At 34.3% G+C, this 22,477-nt stretch overlaps 1 protein-coding gene across 3 annotated transcripts in view; it reads left to right on the forward strand.

Annotated features, from left to right (window-relative positions):
* The window catches only part of LOC145688260 (uncharacterized), a 627,005-nt gene that overhangs the window by 315,119 nt on the left and 289,409 nt on the right, over positions 1 to 22,477 (forward strand). The window lies entirely within an intron of this gene.

Consider the following 22,477-nt stretch of genomic DNA (forward strand, 5'->3'; position numbering starts at 1 on the left):
GCAGTGTTTAAATTGAGTGTTACACGCCGCGAACTATGCATCAAACAAGAAAAGTGTTAAAAAATGAAATGAAATGAAATTTTTGAGTTTTACGTCCCACGGTTATGCCGGTTAGGCTAAAGGAGACGGTGATGATGAGTAATGAATGAAATGGTGGAATGAAGAAAGTGGGAGGAAACGGGAGAACCCCGAGAAAACCCACGCACACGGTGTTTGTCCACCACAAAGTCCACTTGGCGGGGGCTGGGATCGAACCCGGGACCCCAAGCACCAGAGGTGAACGTTCTACCACTGAGCCACCGCGGCCCCAAGAAAAGTGTTAAGAATCAATGTATATATACAAGGCAGACGGCGTAAAATATGGGTTAAACACGAAGTTCCCCCGCCCTCCATTTTGGAGGGAGGAATGTACATGGAATTTTCAAATGGCAACATAGGGCGAGTGATATCTTCTTTGATAGATCGTGAAATACCAAACAGCTTAGTACAAAATTATTACCTCGTGTTTGACCCATTTTTCAGGCCTGTCTGTATTGTACATTGACTCTTAACATATTTGTTATTTGGTGCATAGTTTGCTGGATATTAGCTTGTAACACTCAGGTTGAACACTGCGCTTTGTATCTGAACGGGGAACCATTTCCAGTGGCCATTTTGAAACAGGCTTGCAAGAAATCAAAACAGATTTTGTACTAAGCTGTTTGGTTTTCCACGATCTATCAAATAACGTATCACTCGACCTATATTCCCATTTGAAATTTTCAAGTTGGTCGCGGGGACCCATGATGGGGGGCCTGGAAACACCGCGAAAACACCATTCCATGTTGCCTATGGCGTTTTCCTTTTTCATCTTTTCTTCTCGGTCATTTCTGATTTATAAGTACTCGAAATTTTATCTGATACAGGACCATTTTGGGGGCCATCTTGGAAACGGTGCCTCATATCAAAAATTGTTTCCTACAAAATTGTTCAATTTTCCAAGCTCTTTCGAACGAGGTATTACTAGAACTATGTTCCTATTTGAAAATTTCACGTACAACCCCACCCCCAAAATGAGGGCAGGGGAAACCTCATGTTTGACTCATTTTTTAGGCCCCTCTCTGTTGTATATTGACTCTTAACATTGTTCTTATTTGATGTATAGTTCGCGAGATATTGGCTTGTAACACTTATTTTGACTCATCCTATATATATATATATATATATATATATATATATATATATATATATATATATATATATATATACATATATACAGGCGCGGATCCAAGGGGGTATAGGGGCTATAGCTCCCCTTGAAAGTCAGGTATACAATTGATAAAATGGGCTTCACTCCTGCTTTACACTCGATGAAACCGAAAACTATGGTTTAGCCCAGTGACTCTCAAACTTTCCGAAAACGCGAACCCCCTGTTCATTCGGAAAGCTATCTGAAATTTCACATGATGGGGGTGTTTAAAAATATACTAATTAGAATTACCACTGACAAGAAAGTGACCAAGAAAAAATAATGTAATAAGTAATTTATTCTAAAGATACATGATTGTTTCCTAGTGAACGAAATGTCAATAGAAAATACAATAGAGTCTAACTTTCAAGACTGGACGTCATTTTTTTAAAAAAAGAAAATCTACTTGTTAAACAATACTCTCAAATGTGGGGTCACTAATGTGAGGAATGATTTTTTTTTCATAATTGCATTTAAATCTGGAATAAGTTTTGCTACCATCAATCTTAGGTATGATTCCACATTAAGACGATTTCGCTTTAAGGTTTCAACACTGCAAAGAGCAGAAAAGTCTGCTCACATAAGTAAGTGGTAGAGAAAGGCATCAAATGTTGCTATGCCTTTTTAGACAATTCTTCGTACTCACAGCGCACACGCAACCAAAACCTACAAAGTTCATTTTCTTTGTAAACATTTTTACGTGAAGTATCGCAGGGTAGTTCCAACAGCTGTTCTTGCTCTGTGGTAGAGACATTCATACAATGTATGTCATCGATTTCTACATTACTGAAAGGATTTTAAATCCAACCATTTCCAGGTTGTGGGACAGGGAAATATTCTCAAAAACTTACAGCTAATGCTTCCAAGTGTCCTACAAGTGTTTTGTGCATTTCAGCAGAGTTTTTCACCTGAAGAATCAATTAAGTCCTTAAACAATGGAAACGAATAGTTATGGTTTTGCACTCGTATTGCCCACAGCTGCAGAATCTTAATCTTAAAAATACTTCTTGAATAACAGCTGTGAGTTGCATTTTATTACATCACATTTCAGATCTTAGGTCTCGCGGACCCCTAGATAGGTCCCACGGACACGCAAGTGTCCACGGGCCCCACTTTGAGAACCACTGGTTAGCCCATCCCTTGATCATATCCTGGATTCGGATATATATTACATGAACTGTGTAACAGAATACGATTAAAATGCATTAATGGTTTTCAGTTCACACTACTTACTACATTTTTTGTTTTACACGAAATTATAGGACCAAAACGGAAATAATTCACTTAATTAATCATTTAGGATATTGAAATTAGCATAACGGAGTGCATTTCCTTTACAGCCATTGCATTAAATTTAGGATTTGGCTACTTTGAAATATGATTTTCATCAGGTTACTTCTTCTTCTTCTTCTTTTTGTTACTTTCTAGATAGTCAGTTCTCACGGTAAAACCTCAGCCCATCTTATACTTGAAGAATGGCGTCTAGATGGGCGTATCCGTACGGTTAGAAAACACACAATATTTTTTTGTGATCTATGTTTCAATATGACACATACGAAATATTTTATTTTATTTTTTAAGGAAGCGAAGAGATTCGAGGAAAACCTTAGAATGACTGATATTGTGAATATATCACGGCACCTTCTTGTGTTTAATCGTATACGCTGTAATTTGTAGAACGAGTGAAATGTCATACACTTATGTTATTAGAAATCATTAAATTATAAGCTTACTATATTTGTAAAATATCACCTCTAGGTATGTGATCATGTTAAACAAATATTTATGTAAATTCTATAAAACAAATGCACCTCACATTGAATGTATTCACATTTATAGACTATGTTATAATACACATTCACACACACACACACTATATATATATATATATATATATATATATATATATATATATATATATATATATATATATATATATATATATATTTCTTCAAAGCACCCATATTGATGTTCTGAGCGGAAGAACAGTTTTGAAGATTTATTAATGGAAATTGACATCTCTTCTCAGAATTTGATTAGGGGATGCACAATATTCCCTACGGCATACGTTTGTGGTTGCTATGGTTTACTCAAGCTCTCCAGCGACGGGATGTGGTAGATATCAATCGGGAGCAGGCAGACACAAATAGATTATAGTTGTTCCCACGTGAGCACTCGAGTGCTAAAATCAGTTTTCTCGATTCACGAAGCAGAACATTTATTTGAAATACTGATATTTTCTTTGCTGTTATATATATATATATTTCAAACAAAATATGTATAATGTCACTTCCTTTTAACTGTCAAGGGCTTCATTTGAATTACATGTGTAGGAAATAACCTTTCTTTCGAAACGCAATCTTACAATATTAAAATAGTTACTTTAAGACTTCAGATTTGGGTTCGAAAGAAATATGGCATTAAAAACGTTCTTAAAGTAAATCTCTTGAGAAGATTAGCTACTTTCAATAAGTGGCATATTTGTATTAACTCTAAGTAGCAAGTACCAAGTAGTGAGTAGCAGCTTTCTAAGTAACAACGTATAAAGTTATTTTTATAATTGCATTTTACTGTGCTCATTAGTCCTATATTACATTCTTCACATTTGTCTTCTTCTCCCCGGACATGCACTAACCCACTGACATAAGTCATGCGGATAAAGAACGAGAAAAGCACCATCGAATAACTTCTGGGAATGGGTGTGATGCAAATAGTGCATTCTGTTAGTCCTTCGATAATTCATATTTCGATACCAGCATGAAATTTTGCACGATATCTATAACTTTATGATATGATATCTATAACTTTATCTTAGTCAGAAACCGCCGAGGCACAACTCGTACTCTCCCTCCGAGCAGAAACGGAGGGGGGAATAGCCTTAGGCGCGCATAGATGCTATATTAAAGCATACATTTTGGACGACATAACTACCCATCTAGTTATGATATAAGGATGATTGTGACCTTATTTTTTTGTGAAGACACTAGCTAACGTCTGGTGTACATTTTACCCCCTCGAATACCACCGAAAAAATGGGAGGGAAGAGAAGGGATTTGGAATTTTAAAAATCTCGCCTTCCTCCGTAGTAAGGGAAATGGAAATGTCCCCAAAGAGGTTTATAATCCTAGTTAGTGGCTCAAACTCTAGATAATCAGTGAAATAACCGATATTGGAATTATATTAGCACTCCCGCCATTTTAGAAGGGAGTGGGGCAACATGTATATCTCAACGCCATGTTCGCCAACGCCACAATTGAAAAAAGTAGTTTTTGAACTATTTTTTGTTGATGTTGAATCTTTTACAAATTTTTATGGAATGTAACTTATTTCACAATCTTTCAAGTATCGATCGAAAATATTGTCAAGTCTTTCAAAATTCTTAAGTCGATCTTTTACTGCTCGAAGCGAAACCTTGTCTATCAATTCTTCAAATGTCCTCGATGTACCAGAATGTAACCAATGACGAAGACTGTTCTATCCACGGCACAAGCTGTACAATCTGCCAGACAATCACGATTACTTTCAACAAATCCAGATTTAATGCAATTCAAAATATCAGATTTATTGGACGGTTTACGAAGCTTTGCACTCACTGATTGATGGTGAGTAGAACTGGTTTTCATGTGAAAACACTGTAGAAATATCACCATCCAGTTTTTGAGAAGCTACATACAGTTTGTAAGATACATTCGCAACTTTTCATAACTCTTTCACTTGAAGCACTTTCGCTGACTTGGTTGCTGCACTTTTCACTTTAAACAATGGCAAATTGCATCTTTTTATACAGAATGCACAGATAACTTCCCTTCAACAACCCTTTCCTTTACACACATATCGCAAGAAGAGCTACCTTTTTCTTTGGCCTCCCAAACTGACTTCTCTGCTTCTTCTGAATATCTGATATTTTTCACAACTGCAGAGGACACATTTTCCTGAAAAAGATTGCCATGGCATTCAAATGAATTAACAAAATCACTTACATACTTTTGGAACTTTTGTGCTCTCTCTATGTCTGTCATTCATCATGTCTCACAGGGGTCATCCATCCTGTGAGTACATATCGTCAAATTGCTTTAGTGTGTGGTTTACAGTTGGTACAGCAACCAGCCATTTTAAAAGTGCAGATGGAGATTCAAGAAAATGTTCTGCTTTTTTTTTTTTTTTTTTACTTACAAACTTTCATCAATTCATCATGAATGTTTGGATGCGACTTTCTAGCTCATTCAATGTTTTTACAAAAAACTGGTAGCCATCTTGCATAGTTCAAATGATCTAATGCAAACGTCCATGGACAAAGTTCCCCAAGAACTATTTTGTAATTAATTAAGTTTGCCTCAAGTATACTTATACATAAACATATGTAAACTAAACATGACTTATAAATTCTGATTAGAAGCTTATATACTAATTATCATAGACAAATGGGTAGTACCTCATTGGAAAGACAATTAATTGTAGTATAATGATGCGATTTAGAATGTACGAATTAAAGGAGATTTTACAGGGAGAATGAAGTGTGCATACGAGAAAAGTAACATTGGACAATTCAAAATTTATGGGAGACATTCAGTTCTATAGAGGGGAATTTACCCCTTATACCCATGCTATTTCCCACACTTTCTAAGATATTTCCAATATCGGTTATTTCACTTATTATCTAGAATTTGAGCACCTAATTAGGCTTGTAAACCTGTTTGGGGACTTTCCCCTTTTTCTTACAGCGGAGGAAGGCGAAAGTTTGAAAACTCCAAATACTTCCCCCTCCCCTTTTGGGGCATTCGAGGGGATAAAATGCATACTAAATGTTAGATTCTTTACAAAGAATTAACGTCACAATCATCCTTATATCATAACTAGATGGGTAGTTATGTCGTCCAAAAGGTATGCAATAATACGGAGTCTTTGCGCGCTTAAGGCTACTTTTCTCCCTCCCTCTCTGCTAGGAGAGGGATACAAGTTGTGTCTCGACGGTTTTTAACTAAGAACAAGTTATAGATATATTGTGCAAAATTTCATGCTGGTATCCAAATATGAACTAAATCTAGAAAATCTTAAAGTAACGGAATGCACTAAAACACAAAAGGTCTAGACAGTTAAATGGCTTATAAGCCTCATTTGCATTTAATTTGTCAAGTTAGTTATTCTATGTTTTGCTTGAGATTAGAATTAGGAACTGAATTTCTTGGCTTTTGGCATCTAAGGTCTTGTTAGTCCGTTAGGTTTAGGATTAGGCTTCTAGATTTCTGGGCTTCCGGCATCTTCCGGCGTCACACTTTAAGGGATGACGTCCCTCGGCGAAGGAAGGAAGCGGCCTGGGACCTATAAGTTAGGTACAACCCCGGCATTTGCCTGGTGTGAATGGGAAAAGCCCAGGAAATCCTCATTCATTGTAGCTGGCCTGAAAAAGCGTTTTACACTTTTTCGACTGAGTGGTCCCACCGGGAATCGAACCCGGGATCGCTCGCACCAAAGGTGAGAGCTTTAGCGATTACGCTACACGAGGCCACGTTAATCAGTTACGTATGAGGGATGACGTTACTTGGGAAGGAAGAAAAGAATAAGGAAGAAAGTACGCGGCCTGGGTCCATTATGAGGTGCCATCCTGACATTTGTCTGGTGTGAATGAGAAAAACCCAGGGAAACCTCACTGAAGTTGCCTGGCCTCAAAATTCTATTACACTTTTTGACCGAGTGTCCCCAACGGGAATCGAACCAAGGAGCGAGTGCATCATTGCAATATAATAAAACTTCATATTACAATAGTCCATGCATATTTTTTTCGTCTCTAAAGAAATACTGATTTAAAATAGACGTCTCTAAAGGTTTAAAAAGGTCAAGCTAATTTCGCATCAACCTACAAAAATGTATGCATTTGTCTCGTTGTTCCTCTCTGTATAAACAGAACGGTTCAAGTAATTACTAATATTATCCTTTATCACCAACATCTCAGGCGCAAAACTCAATTATAATCCTTTGTACATTTTACTGTACCCTGCAGCACAAATGATCGAATTTTGGAATTTTTTCTGTCATTACTTCTTAATATTGCAATTTTTAATATATATACCTGTAAAATTCCGAAGGAATGGATCAGTGTTGAAGTTCATTACTGCTATCCCCGCTACATATTTTAACGATACATTAATGAGAGGTAAAATCATCATTAAAGATACGGTTGTCGTATCAAGGATATTAGATTTGCTCGTACTGGGAATGGTAGACATGAGCTATTATAGTGATAAAGGGAAAAGAAAGATTATAATAACAAATGCAAAGAAACAGATTATGAGTTTTGGTTAGAAAGTGGAGAAAATATTTACCTACTTTTAAGATGTCTGTGTGTATCTTAACTATTCTCGCCTTCTATGGTTTGTGATCTTTAGCACTTTCGCCTCTGGACTTACATAGTTATGCACAATCCTGGATCCTTGCACTTTTAAATAAGTATATCAGGTAGTGAAGAACACATAAGAATTCAACATACATGACAAACAAATCTCTAAATATTATATTTTAAGATAAACACAAGATTGGTATTTTTAGGTGGAATTGCTATAATAGTACCTAAACCAAATGTAGATAATGTGCAAATTTTTATTCTTATTATTATTAATGTGTGAAGGTGCTGAAAGTGCTACAATGATATTATCTGTTCTTCATTCATGTATATTTCCTAGAAACCATGGACATTCAATACTCAAACTTGAAGTACAACATCAATAACTACTGGTTGCAATAGATTAAAAAAATCAAACATGGAACCTATTCCTCGGACGCTGAATCAATATCGAAAAGCCATTACTGGCTATGCTTTACTGGTTGGTTCTATGGCGATAGATCTTGAAACCGGAAATGGCTAATTTTAACCATTTCCGGACTCAATGAGTGTTGAAGGAGGAGACACGACCAACTCTTGGGAAGCTGAATTGATTGAACAAAACGCCATTGCGATGTCTCTTACCATTTTTGTTCTACGGAAATTAGTATGAAAACCGGAAATAATAGTAAATTTCAACCATTTTCGCATTTTTTAGAGTGCTGTATGTTGTGATGGTATATATCCTTGATACCTTAATTAATTGGAGAAAACAATATATAGATATATATTACCAATTTTGTTTTATGACGATAAATGTCGAAACAGGAAATTGTTAATTTGAACTACTTTCAGTTTGAATAAATGATTAAAGGAGAAGGCGAAACCAATTTATGGTAACCTGAATCAATTGCAAACAACGCATCTCGATATCGCTTACCGTTTTGCTCTATGGAAATCAGTGTTTACAATGGAAATCGCTAAGTTTAATCACTTCTAGTTTGAATATTGACTTAATGATGAAAATGGAATCTAGTTTTTGGACAGTGAAATGATTGCAGAAAACTGCATGTCAATACATCTTACCGTTCTTCCTCTAAGGAAATCAGTATTGAAACCAGAAGTAATATTACATCTTAACCACTTTCGGTTTCGGCAGAGTGTCTAAAATAGTCATGGTACGTTGCCTTAAGACACTGAATCGTTTGCTGAAAATCGTTTCTCGTCATCTGTTACCGTCTTCGTTTTCTGGCCATAAACATTGAAACCGGAAATGGCTATTCCGAACCACTTACGGTTTGAGCAGAGACTGAACGGAGGAGATGGGACCCATTCTTGGGATGCTAATTCGATTGTAAGCAACTCCATCTCGATCACTTATAGTTTTTGGTTTATGGAAATCAGTATTGAAATGTCTAATTTTAACTACTTCTATATATGGTTAATACAGAAGATGAAACTTATTTTTGGGACTATGAACCAATTGCTGAAAAGTGCAACTCGATATCTCATGTCGTTCTTTCTCTGTGGAAATTAGTATTGATTTCGGAAGTAATATTAAATTTGAACTATTTTTGGTTTCAGTAGAGTGTATTGGATAGTCATAGTATTTTGACTTTAGATGTTAAATCGTTTGCAAAAAACACATTCTTACTATTTGTTAGTGTTTTAGTTCAATGTCGATAATCTTAGAACTTGGTATCTTCATTATACTTCCATGTTCCTTCAGTTAGAACTAGAACTGATAATACAAGTCTCTTTTATAGCAAAAATGCTAGAACCAACATAATGCTGAAGTCACCAATCTCGAAAATATGTTCTTTCTATAACAAATTATGTTAAAAACATGATGAAATTGATATATGTACAAAGTCCTGTAAAGCAACAAAAAATTGTTGTAAAAATGAATTACAATATTTCAACACTGTAATTGGGCATATGTCTATTGAATTGACAAATAAATAAATAAAATTGGAAACTGTTGATTCCAACCACTTCCTGTTTGAAGGGTTAACGGAGCATTTGAAACCCAATCTTGGGACGGTTAATCAATTGAAAAAAAAAAACGCATCTTGAAAACGCTTACTCTTTTCGCTTTACGAAAATTGGTATTGAAACCAGAAGTAATAGTATATTCGAACAACTTTTGATTTAGTAGTGTTGTTAAAAGCCGTCATATGATACCATGAGAAGCTGAATAGCTTGCGGGGAAAAAAAGCTCGATATCAATTACTATTTTCGTTCTATGGCGATAAACATTGAAACTAATATTGAAACCGATAAAAAAATAGTAAATTCAAATTACTTCCGATTTGCTGAGGGTAGTCAGGATACGTTGCCTAAAGACGCTGAATCGTTGAAAAAAAAGCTTTTAGCTGTATGTTACCATTTTTGATCCAATGCGATATACGTTGAAACAGGAAATAGTTAATTTGAACCATTTCTGGTTTGAATGTAGAATTAACGGAGTAGATGGAACTTATCCTTGGGACGCTGTATCGATTGCAAAGCACCGCATTTCGATATTTCTGTCCGCTTTCGATCTGTCTCTCGACAAACCTGTTCTATATGATTTACGCCACTTATCTTTCTTTCAGTTCAATGTCCCACGATCATTGATGAATTGAGGGGGTAGCCCGGAAGAATCTCCATTAAAAGAAAATTCATTCACCCCCGGAGAAATTCTCAAAAATTCAATCACAAAATGTATAAATTACTTCATCCAATTACCTTCTCTTGTTTTCGTGCATGTGCAGACGAAATCCGATCTCTCAAAATGCATATAAATGACGCAGACCCATTTGGTATAAATATTAATCATGTAACATAGATAGAATACCAAATAGTCAATAGAACCTGTGCTTCTTAACGCTATGAGCGAGTTTAGCAGAACATGAAATTTTCAACTGTTCATGAAAGGTTTGTATTTTAGTAACTACTATACTCTCACCCTATATTATATATTAGTAGGTAACACTAGCACAGATTGAGATAGGAAAGGAAAGATAGGGAAAATTCTTCGATCATTCCCTATTATCTCTAATGTCATTAGACTTCAGTTCTTGAAAATTAACAGTTCTTCCATTATTTGAAACTAGCATATATTACCCGCTTCGCTCGGTTGAAATAAATAGTTTAAATGCGCAATGATATTGCACATTTTGGATCATTTTAATGTATGTCATCCCTCCTCATCCCCCAAGTGTCAGGGCTGAAAATGGGCTTAAACAGCATCAGAAGTGTCACTGTCCATTTCCGCGACCGCAAAAATTATAGATTCAACAGTAGTATCTGTCACTGTTGACCACTTATACATACATATATTATATATTATATATATATATATATATATATATATATATATATATATATATATATATATATATATATATATATATATATATATATATATATTTATCCCACCCCATGTTGCGGGCCATGGCATCGGAAGTGTCACCGTTGATCTCAGCGACCTCAAAAATGTAGATTGAGCACTTATTATCGGTTATTTCGGTTATTTTCGATGATTTTTAAATATCTCTTCCTCCCCCTCCCCGTCAACCCAAGTTGTGGGGTTGAATTTGCATTTAAATGGGATCGAAAGTACCACTGTTCATCTAAGGGATCCAGAAAACTATAAATTCGACACTGATAGTTTGAATTTTCGATCATTTTTTATATCTCAAAACCCAAGTGGCGGAACTTATTTTAGACTTAAACCGGACCGGAAATGTCACTGTTCATCTGAATGATCCCGAAAACTATGGATTAGACACTAATATTGGTCATTTTCGATCATTATTATATATAGATCCCCCTCCTCCTCCTTCTTGCTGCGACACACGGCATCAGAATTGTCACAGTTAATCTCAGCTACTCCTAAAACTATGAATTCAATACTAATATTAGTCACTTTGGATCATTTTAAAATGTTTACATTCTCCGCTACGTTGTACCATCTCCCTCTCCAACTATCAGGGCTGAACTTGGATTGAAACAGCATCAGAAATGTCACTGTTTCTCTCATCGACCCCGAAAACTATGGATTAAACAATAATATTGGCCATTTTTGATCATTTTGAAATTTATTTCCCCCTCCCCTATGTTGCATCGTCAAGCTGAATAGCCTAAAGCAATCCCTGCCCCTAAACTCATATATGTTAAAAATTTGATTGAGGTCGGGCGGTTCAAGAGTGATGAAGTCACAAAAGCAGTATTTTATTTTATTTTTTTACATATATCTCCCGCTCTCCTTCCGCTACGTTGACTCATCAAAGTGAAACGACAAAAAGCTCGCAAGGCCCGACCCTCATATATGTTGAAAGTTTGATCGAGATTGGTTGGGTGGTTCAAAAGTAATTATGTTTTATTAGTTTTTATTTTTACGGCCCCCTCCCCTAGGATCTACCGTTAAAGTGAAATTGCAAATATGTTTTCAGATCCGAACCTCATGTATCTTGAAAATTTGATTGAGATCGGTTGGATAGTTGAAGAGTTATTAAGTTACAAAAATTGTCACTTTCCGTCTTATAGAAATTGATTTTTATATCTCCTCCCTCCCCCTCCCTTAGGTTGCTCCGTAAAAGTGAAGTGACGAAAACATCCCACGCCCAAGCTTTATCTATGTTGAAAGTTTGATCGAGATCGGTAGGGTGATTCAAGAGTTATTAAGTTTTGTTCATTTTCATATATTTCCCCTTCTCTTCTGCCTCTCCCCGAAAATCTACTGTCAAAATGAAATGATAAAAAACTTCCCAGGTTTGAACTTCATATATGTTGAAAATTTGATTGAGATCAGTCGAGTGGTTCAAGAGTTATTAAGTTTTATTTATTTTTTCTGTCCCCCTCCAACCCCCTAATTTCTAATGTCAAAGTAAATAGCTAAAACACTCCCGGGCCACAACTGCATCTATGTTGGAAATCTGATCGAGTTCGGTCGGGCGGTTCAAGAGATTAAGAGTCACACACATAGTCACTTTCAATTTTATAATATAGATAGAGCGACCTAAATCCCATTTTTCGCATCGGAAGTAATAGACGTACACAGTAAAAAATGGTTGTGTTATTTCAACTCAAATTTAACACAGGGCAGTGATTCCAGCGTGACTACCACTATTCGGTGCTAATTCAACACAGACCCCACGGTGTTAGCGTTTAACACGGGCGGTGTGTTACGTTTTTAACACACAACTGGTGTTGAGCGGTGTAAATTCTGATCTGTGTTAGTATTTTCGGTGTAGATTCGACACCATGTCAGGGTCGGTAGTGTGGGTAAAAGTGTTGAGTGTTACTTGTGGTGGTGTTGCGCCAACACGAAGAAAGTAACAGTGTGTAGTATGTTAATTATTTTGTGTTAATATTACACCATGTCAAGTATTAATATAACACAGTCCCTGTGTTATTTTAACATCATTTTCTTATTATTTCAACACACAATCTATATCATAATTCAAAGTCAAAGCCGTATAAGTAACACCGTTTTGGTGTTAAATCAACAGTCCCTGTGTTAAAATTCAAGGTCAGACCACCAGACTAACATCATTTTTGGTAAGAGTTCGGCTCCAGTTCTTTGTTACTATGAAACTTATTTCGGTGTTGAAATAACTACGTGTGCGGTGTTGATGGAACCATTTTTCTGTGTTAGAAAAGCTTGTGGTGTGCATGCTTACGATTACCAAAGATTCTACTTTTAAAATAAGAATAGTAAACTACAGAACACTTCATTAAAAAAAAGAAAAGAAAAGAAAAAAAACTTCATATACTTTTTTCTCGTCCTCCACAACACTTATTGTGAAGTATTTCTTGATGGTTCGAAACACAACCTTCACCAACAACTTGTTCAAGAATGATAGGAACCCCTTACCTATATCCTTATAGTATGTTTGCCTCTTAATCGTGTTTCTACTGGTTTTCCGCCATTTTTGAAAACACATTCCCCGATGTTGACTGGTGAGCTCTAGTGCAGTGTAGAAATGGTACAGTAATACGATGTTGTTTCTTGGTGTTGACATATTTCTTCAGAAACATTATGTAAAACAATTGAGAACACATCACGCGGTTTGCACGTTGAAATTTTGCGAATACCTGGATTTGTTTAAGTATTTCTTTCTACTGTGTTTGGCTGTAGCTTCAGTACATAAGCCTTTAAAATTAGATGGCCAGCTTATTTGGCAATCACGCAGAAAACAACACCGAAGATTCTACACTTGTGTTAATTTAACACACAGACTGTGTATCATTTCAACTACCGGCATTTGACACACAACTCCAAATGGAGAGTGAGTTGTTATAACCACCTGTTTGTGTTATATTTTAACACAATTGTATTAACACATAAGCATGTCGTTGAAATAACACGATTTTTTACAGTGCAAGTGCGTTTTACGATTGTTAAAGTAAACACACCTTTCTTTAGCTAAATTGAAATCAGTTAGAGGGTGAGATTCAGAGGTCGTTATTTAGAGGGATCAGGGAGGAACAGTTGTCCCCCTGTATTTGAGATTTATATAAATTGTATCAATATAATAGTAGTAGCTCATATCAGTGAAAGATTGCTATTGAAAATGACGAAGATTCTACTGAAGATTTAGTGAACAAAGTTATTGATGCGTATGCAGCGAAGAAGCCAAGGCGAAAGTGCTTTATTTAGAATCAGACGTATGAGGAAGAATGACAACTTTTTTGTTAAAATATTCTATGTTTGTTTGTTTTAGAAAAAAATAAAATATTTGAGTTATTTTAAGTCTTCTTTTACCAAACTTCTACATTCATAACAAATAGTAACTACTGCAAATACGAAATAATAACAAAAAATTGCTGTAAATAACAATTAAACCTTAAATCCAAAAATACACATTTTGCCAGTCTTAATAATAATTTAAATAAAATTAAACTTTTGTTTCTTTAATTATACGTAATCTTATCCGCATTGAATGTTTATCCGCAGTTAGTCTCAATATTAGGTAAAATGTGCATGTGAATGGAATTGGTAAATACGCTGCTTTCTTGCAAAAATATCAGAAAAACTCCCCTCCCCGAAGATTTCTCATTCCCCCGGGAGAAAATGTCTGAATTCAACACTGCTTACGATTATATCCTTTGGGCTAAGGGAGATGATGATTAAATCAAGTGAATGATGATGTAATAATTGGTGGAATGAGAAGTCTGAGGAAACAGGAGAACCTCGAGAAAACCCATGGGCGATGATGTCCACCACAAACTTGCTTGAGCGAGAATCAAACCAGGGATTCCATATACCAGAGATAGGCGCTCTACCACCTAGCTACTGTATCCCCTTTCGATACATACGCAGATCATAGTTTAAAATCCTAAAATGAAGCACGACAAAAGAAAATTTTCTCAATGGGTGGACACCTTTGACTTCTCAGATTAGATTGATAATATTGAGTTGAATTAGCTAAGACGTGTTAGTTATATGAAAAGAGAAATTTATGCGTTTTATTTGTATATACATAACTTTACATGGTGTTCAATTTCTGACACGTAGGAGTTTTAATAAACATACAAACAAAAACTAAAAGTAACTAGAAGAAACACGAAAACCAGGTCATACTTCGCTCTACTATGTCACACGAATAATTTAACTAGTCTGATGCGAGAGAACTTGAAAGAAAATAAAAATGAATATAAATGAATAATAATAATAATAATAATAATAATAATAATAATAATAATAATAATAATAATAATAATAATAATAATAATAATAATAATAATAATAATAATAATAATAATAATAATAATAATAATAAATGATACTAATGATATAGGTATGATAACTCCTTCTATTTTAACGTTACTATTTAAATAATACCTGCCTTGTGCTCCCAGTACAAGCTAACTGCATCATTTTCTAGTCCCAGTGTGGTTCACACCCAACTGAATAGTAGGCCCCGTCTTCACAACATTCGAGTGTGGAAAGTAAATCTAATTTATTTTGTGAGCTATACGCACTCTATGTTTAAATTCGAAGTTAATAAAGTTAATATGTAATAAACTCTACATGTTATCATTTAGGGAACGTCCCAGAAAGTAGAGTTGATATATCTTCTTGAAATATATTTAAATATATAGGGGCTAAACTATAATTTGCCGCTTTATCCAGTGTATATCTGAGCGTCAAGGGGGAGGCTATAACCTCTATAGCCCCACTTGGATCCACCACTACACACATACACACACACATATATATATATATGAATATATATATATATATATATATATATATATATATATATATATATATATATATATATAATCTAGGATAACCTGTTACCTTAGGATCGACGTCTGTGTCCAACATATTATTAATAACACTGAATTAGTAACGCAAAAATAGAGCTTAAGGCATACCAAAGTTTAATAATTATCAAGAAATAGACCTGTAGGGTACAACATTGAGAGGAACGTGTGATTCTATACTAAAGAGTATGCACTAAAAATGCTCAAATTATGCTTTTGTTCAATAGTAAGCAAAATAAAATGTATAAAATATTGGATATTTTATTTTGGTGGCGAGTATGGAATAACGTAGTCTTAACACAAATATCTAGCATAATTTCATGTTTCAGCTTTTATCGTTTAGATAAAATCCGTAATTCTTTCCCTGTTTCAATCTTATTTTCCATGTTTTGATGTCGGAATGATATGATTAGCTATCGATTCTCAGTCGATGTTTGTTCTTTGAAGATTAGTGGCTGTATTCGACAAGCTACCAGGACACAGACAAGCATTTCTACTTCGGTGAACAAAGTCTTACATTTCTTTTGGGAACGTTTTTCACTTTCTTTTTCTGCAACAACGAAGATCAGTGTTTCCAGCTTGGATACCTCCTTGCAGCACTTTCTTTCTTTCTTTATTTTTGTTCAAATACGTTGCCTATGTTTCTTATTTGTAGCATACAACATGCGATATTTTCATGTGTTAAATATTAATAAGATTTTTTTAAAAAATATAATACATTGTAAATTGTATAACCTCCAGTTTTCTTAAATGACTGATTCCAAAGTTCTATTTCAGACAGCTCATTGGTTTCATGGATTTACTTCACCAAGGTATATTTGCGAATCCCTGAAATAGAGCTTAAAAATAATAAATAAATAGTAAAATCATTCTCGTGTAGTACTGTCTTTTACTTACTGTTCAAGTATATGTTTCAAAAAAATCAGTCTCAGAAAAAAGCAATTACAAGCCTAAAATATGAGCATGGAAAAGTATAGAAGATTTTCTTTATAAGTTTAGAATTTAGGTCCATTGAATAAGTTTCGGTAGAAATGTGAAACAGAGAAACAACATTAGGTTTCTTTTTATATTAAACATAGAAATACGTTATTTAAGAAGAAGTCTATTGCGAAGAGAAAATATTGCAATTAGTGATAGATAATGACGACATTTTAATGATATGATAAGGATGTGGGCGAGGAACTTCAGTACATGACCAATGGCGTCAACTTTACAAAATTTATGTGGGTGCATATCAATGACGGGATGTGTTATATGTTTTCAGGGGAGTCTCGATATTTTCTGATTGATTTCCTTTTAGTTAAAATCTTTTATCAGCACTGTCATGAAGGACTCTGCTGTGACAAAGTAAAATATACCAGTGCTATTAGGATAAGTTGGGGTTGCCCAAGCTGAGTTGGTAACACAGCTGACTTAACGCAAGAGAAACGGTTTCAAATCCGGGTCCAAGGTTAAGTTACTGTAATAAATATTCTCAACATATGTAATCGTAACTTAAGTGTATACTTCAAACAACTTACATGATGCACAATGATTGCAAGGGGCAATGATATTATCAACACGTTACTAAAAGAAAAGACTACATTTATACTAATCAAAAAGAAAAAAAATCTTTATGAAAGCAAATAATTTTGATGGTTGTAGAAAAGCTTGCAAGGATTTTGTTCCGAACATAAATTACAGTTACTAATTTAAATTTTGCCTGGTTTCCTTTGCACAAATACATTTAGAATAAACAAATTTGTTTTAGAGGTTATGCATTTTAACTTCCATATCAATGTTTTCTCTTTTTTATTTATTCTTTTTTTGATAATGGCAAGTGAAAAATATTTATTTTATTTTGTTTCTATCAAACTAAATATCTTGTGGGTGCGCCCAACAATTTGTGTGGGTGCTGGAGCCCCGGAGCACCCACGTAATCAGTGCGCATGTCTATGACAGTTTTACATTTTTTTTTCAGCAAACTATTTGAAGTTCACAAAATAATATTTGATATGGCAACAATAATTATCTCAGTCAAATATTACTTTAACTTTATCAACTTAACTCCTCTGTTATATTCTACCTCAGACAATGAGAGGACGAACTATCACATATTCTCTTGCTTATATTTAGAAGATTAATTCATGAATTAGGTACATGTTTTATCGTAGTTATTACTGAAATATGTACTTGATGAAAAAAAAAATATGGGTATTTTCGTATTTTCTTTCCACAATCAATTCATCCCATTTCGAAGTTATTTTTTCACTTTTTAAAAATATAAGTTATGTTACATTGTAGGGTTAGTATTGAAACATTTGTTTATGAAATATGAACAGAATTTTTGCAGACATTTTTGAAAATAATAATAAAATAATAATTTTACTATCGAACTAGCGATATAGTACGCACTTCGCACAAATTCGCACATTCTATTAATTTTTGGCATTCCGTTTTTGATGCACACAAATGACAAGGAAATTGCTCTTCAAATAGCAGGAAAAAGTATATTGCAGTTCGGAACGAATATAGAAGCTTGAATTTGTTTCTATTTTTCTTTCCTCTGACTGAATGAAACCCCTACTGTAAAGTGACCATAGGTAAACAGCAATTATCTTGATCCGCTGTCTTCTTTTGTTAGCCGATATGAGATGAGTGGGATTGAGAGTTTTTTTTTTTTTTTAGTGAGCAAATGGTTTTCTAAAGCAAGTGAAGAAATAGTTATCTGGTACGTTTACGCTTTGTCGCCTACGCAGGCACGGTCTTTATTTGTTTCCCAATGAATTCGAACAACATAATATGAATAAAACGCATGTACCAGGAAATAAATAGAAGCAGCACAGATATTTTATCTGTGACATGCTTGTTGAGAACCATAGTTTGATGTTGCGTGCAAGCACTCTAAATTTGCCCCATACTTTAGTTTAATATCTGGAACAATTTATGATATATATAAAGCAAATCCATTCACTATGACATGTGAAATTCTGCACTCCTGTACTTTGTTTTTGTATTATTAAATTAACTCTTAGGTTTCTAGCTGAGAAACCAAGAAACGACATTAACAGGCTTTCCTCTAGAAAATTTTGTCCTAAGACAAAATCAAAATGTAAGAGGGGTGCACTGGAATTCTTATTTGGGTATTTTGTACAACAGTAGCATGTAATCGCAATTTTTATTTACCTTGTGTCTTTCTTAATGCGTTTTGTCAAGCAAGAAAACACCAACACTATTTCATCGCTGTTTTGTCCGATACATGCTTGCCACAGCGTACAGCCTGGATTCTTTGATAAATGTACGCTGGATGAGTACCTTCAGCATAAATATAGTGCATCACTCGCCGCTCTTCTTGTAAAGTCCGTCCGTTATCGCCACCTTCAATGTTCAGTTCTGTAGAACTACGTTGCACTTGAGGGAAGAAAGAAAGTGTGATCACTGAATGAGACATAATCACTTGGGGGACAATGCATGTGGGATCATGACCTGCCACTGACATTTCTGGTATGTATTGCGGCTAATTTTGCAACCTAAGCAAAGTACACTGACCATTAGTTTGTAAATGCAGCAAATTCTTATATGACAACAAGAATCTTGGTTTATTGTCCGTTTCTTTAGTAACAAGAGGAAATGAATCTCGCAAGACTATATAGCATTACAACAACTGACGTCTGTAATTACAGCATACTATGAAAAAAAAAAACATGAAACTCCTTTTACTCAACTTAACAAACTGATTTTATCGTCTAAATAATTTAAAGTATGCGTGATACGCTTCATTCCCATATGTATGAGGCATCGAAATCAAGCATGAAGTATCTAATTTAATGTAACTTGAATGGCCTATAAAATTAGCGAGATCTCACAAATCGAAACATATGTGGTAAATGACCATAATCTAATTAATGTTGTCCGGAATCTTAATTTTACCCATAAAAGGATAAAACCGGATGCTTCCACCATAACGTGTGCTACAAATTTCTAACTGGAATGATTTAGTATCTAAGAAACTTTTTATACTTGGGGGTAGAGCGTAGCTGATCTGAAATTTGTAACACCGTGTATTTAGACAACTCAAGGATGAATTTAACTAATCATCTTAGGATAAGAAATGAAATAATCAATTACTTTTGGATATTTTCAACATCACACCACAAGCTATTAGGACTCGAAATGGTTTTAACTAGAATAATCTACTAAATCGTAATGGCACAGAAACTTAACCATTATGATTATCTACCATCGCAAATAGATGCAGTACTCATAGGTAGTTCAGTTCAGTTGAACTCCAAACGATGTCCTTCCACTATCCAATCTTAATCACAACTCTCCGAGTCCACTCCGTCCTCAACCAGCACAACCCCTTTCCGGGATTCAGGTGCTTCCTGGTTGTGGCGTAGAGCTTGGCTCAGGTCTCTTTCTGCAATATCTTACTTAGTTATTTACGTATAGGAAAACTTCCTATAATTGTGGTGTGATGCCGACATTATCTGTTTTTATTTTTTTTTCTAAGCAGTTTGAATATCACTTCCTTATTTTATAGTAAACAAAATAAATTAAAAAATACATGTAAAGATTTTGGGTACTTTACACTATCATAAGATTGTCTCGAATCTGGCAAATACTATCATAAGATCCCTTTTATTCATATTGTCGCTCGAAAGTAAAAAGTAAAAGAAAATCTGGAAAAGTTAATCTGTATTCAACTTTATAGCTAACGAAAAATATATTTAGTAGCTGAACATTATCTAAAATAGAACTATGTTTGTCAGTCCCATCATACACCAAAAGTATGATTTTGGAACGGAAACGTTCTTGTTATGATTACTGACATCACACATAACACATTTTTTGTTCTTTTGCCAGAGAAGGAGAAGGTGGTGCAAATTTTCACAATTATCGTTTGATTTAAAAAAAAAATGAACGTAAGTAAAGACAATACATTTTCTGAACGAAGGGCGTTTGGCTACATAATACCAACATTTACTATTACTTGTTCAATATGACGTAGAAGATAGAATAACATTCTTTTTGATCCGCAAAGTGAATGGCCAGAAAATTAGGTATATGGGCAGAATTCTGATATTAAAAAAATTCATAGCACATTTGCTTGAATGAGCTTTAAAGATTCTACGCAAAATGTATGGAGAAAAAGACAAAATTATATATTTTTACATTTATTTTATGAACTACGGGATATAATCTAAGGAATGGTGTATTGCTCTGGGTTTCTTGAATATACTTTCGTGTAGTGTACTGACATCTTCTGAATTTGCCAATTCCTTCGTTGTTATCACCATTTATAAGTCACCCTCTATAGCCTACCAATGCTAATCACGTGATCTTATACTGAATATATGTTGCCTATTGTTGTCTGAGCTGGCCGTTTGAGTCACAAAAACATAGCCAGACTAAAGAGGAACGATTCTTATTGGAGAATTCGCTATTATGGAAAGATACAAATCAACTTGCACAGCTGAAAATATATCATTTTAAAATAAGAATAATGAGTGGTTAACGTCTAATGTTCGTCCATACTTAAAACAAGTACAGCACTTTTCAATGGCGACTTAAGCTATATACTTTATTGGATAATCAAATAAATATAATGGATAATTGTGTTTTCTGAACACATTCTCTTTTAATATAAGTATAGAAATTACAAATTGCATTATGTTTGTATTCGAACTTTATCCTAGGAGGATTAGTGTGCAATAAGTCTCTTAAGATTAGTCCAATGTGGCAAATCTCCTCTTAATAATTGTCATGATTCCACTATTATGTGTATCATTTGTGACCATAATGACCTGGAACAACCTCACATAGAATATTTATTGAATATATGCAACCTAAAGCACTATTTGTAGTGTATCTGTTCGTATTTCATTAATTTATATAAAAGACTCGTTATCTGGAAACATAAGTTTCGGCAATTAATATTTCATCAAAGTTAATACCATCATGTTTCATAGTTCTTCCTGAAAGAATAAAATAAAAAAAAAATAAAAAATAAAATAGTGTTGCGTACGAATCTAATATTTTGTATTCTCTCTGTATTAGAGAAATTATGTAAACTGAATTAAACAAACCCCACTAGCATTATAAAAGTTTTGTTAATATGTAATCCCAATCGTGCATTTAAAAAATGATGTAAGCTTGTCTATATCTTGTTTAAACTCATTATATAGCAGCCGCAAAAAGAGAGTATTACGAACTTGAGAGAGGAAGAACATCAATCACTCGAAGTGCTTGAAGGGTTAGAGGAAGAGAAGGAACGATAAAAAATGTTCAGCTTTGATTTCGTGCCCTTTCCCACAGTTTAATATTTGTTGCTGTCAGAAGGAAGCGGCCTCGTTAATGTTTGTTCTCTAAATCATGGAACGCCTTTAACTGTACCATACAAAAAATGGAAGGAATTCTATGTAAAATAACAAACTGAAACATATATTTATAAAATACTCACTACAGAAGAGAATATTGATATTACTTTAAAAAAATATATGTATATTCATCTGAAAAGTTTTTTTTTTTTTTTTGGAATGCCATTTGCAATCTGCATTTTTTTTTTAATTTTTTTTTTGCAATTTGTGGAAGCAGCTAGAGACTAATTTGACATGAATGCTTTGCTACTTAAATAATATTTATTAAAATATACAAGGTTTAATAAACTTAATACATTTTTTCTATTTTTT

The sequence above is a fragment of the Thermobia domestica genome, chromosome 6 (assembly GCF_964235325.1).
Source record: "Thermobia domestica chromosome 6, izTheDome1.hap1.1, whole genome shotgun sequence".
Lineage (NCBI taxonomy): Eukaryota > Metazoa > Arthropoda > Insecta > Zygentoma > Lepismatidae > Thermobia > Thermobia domestica.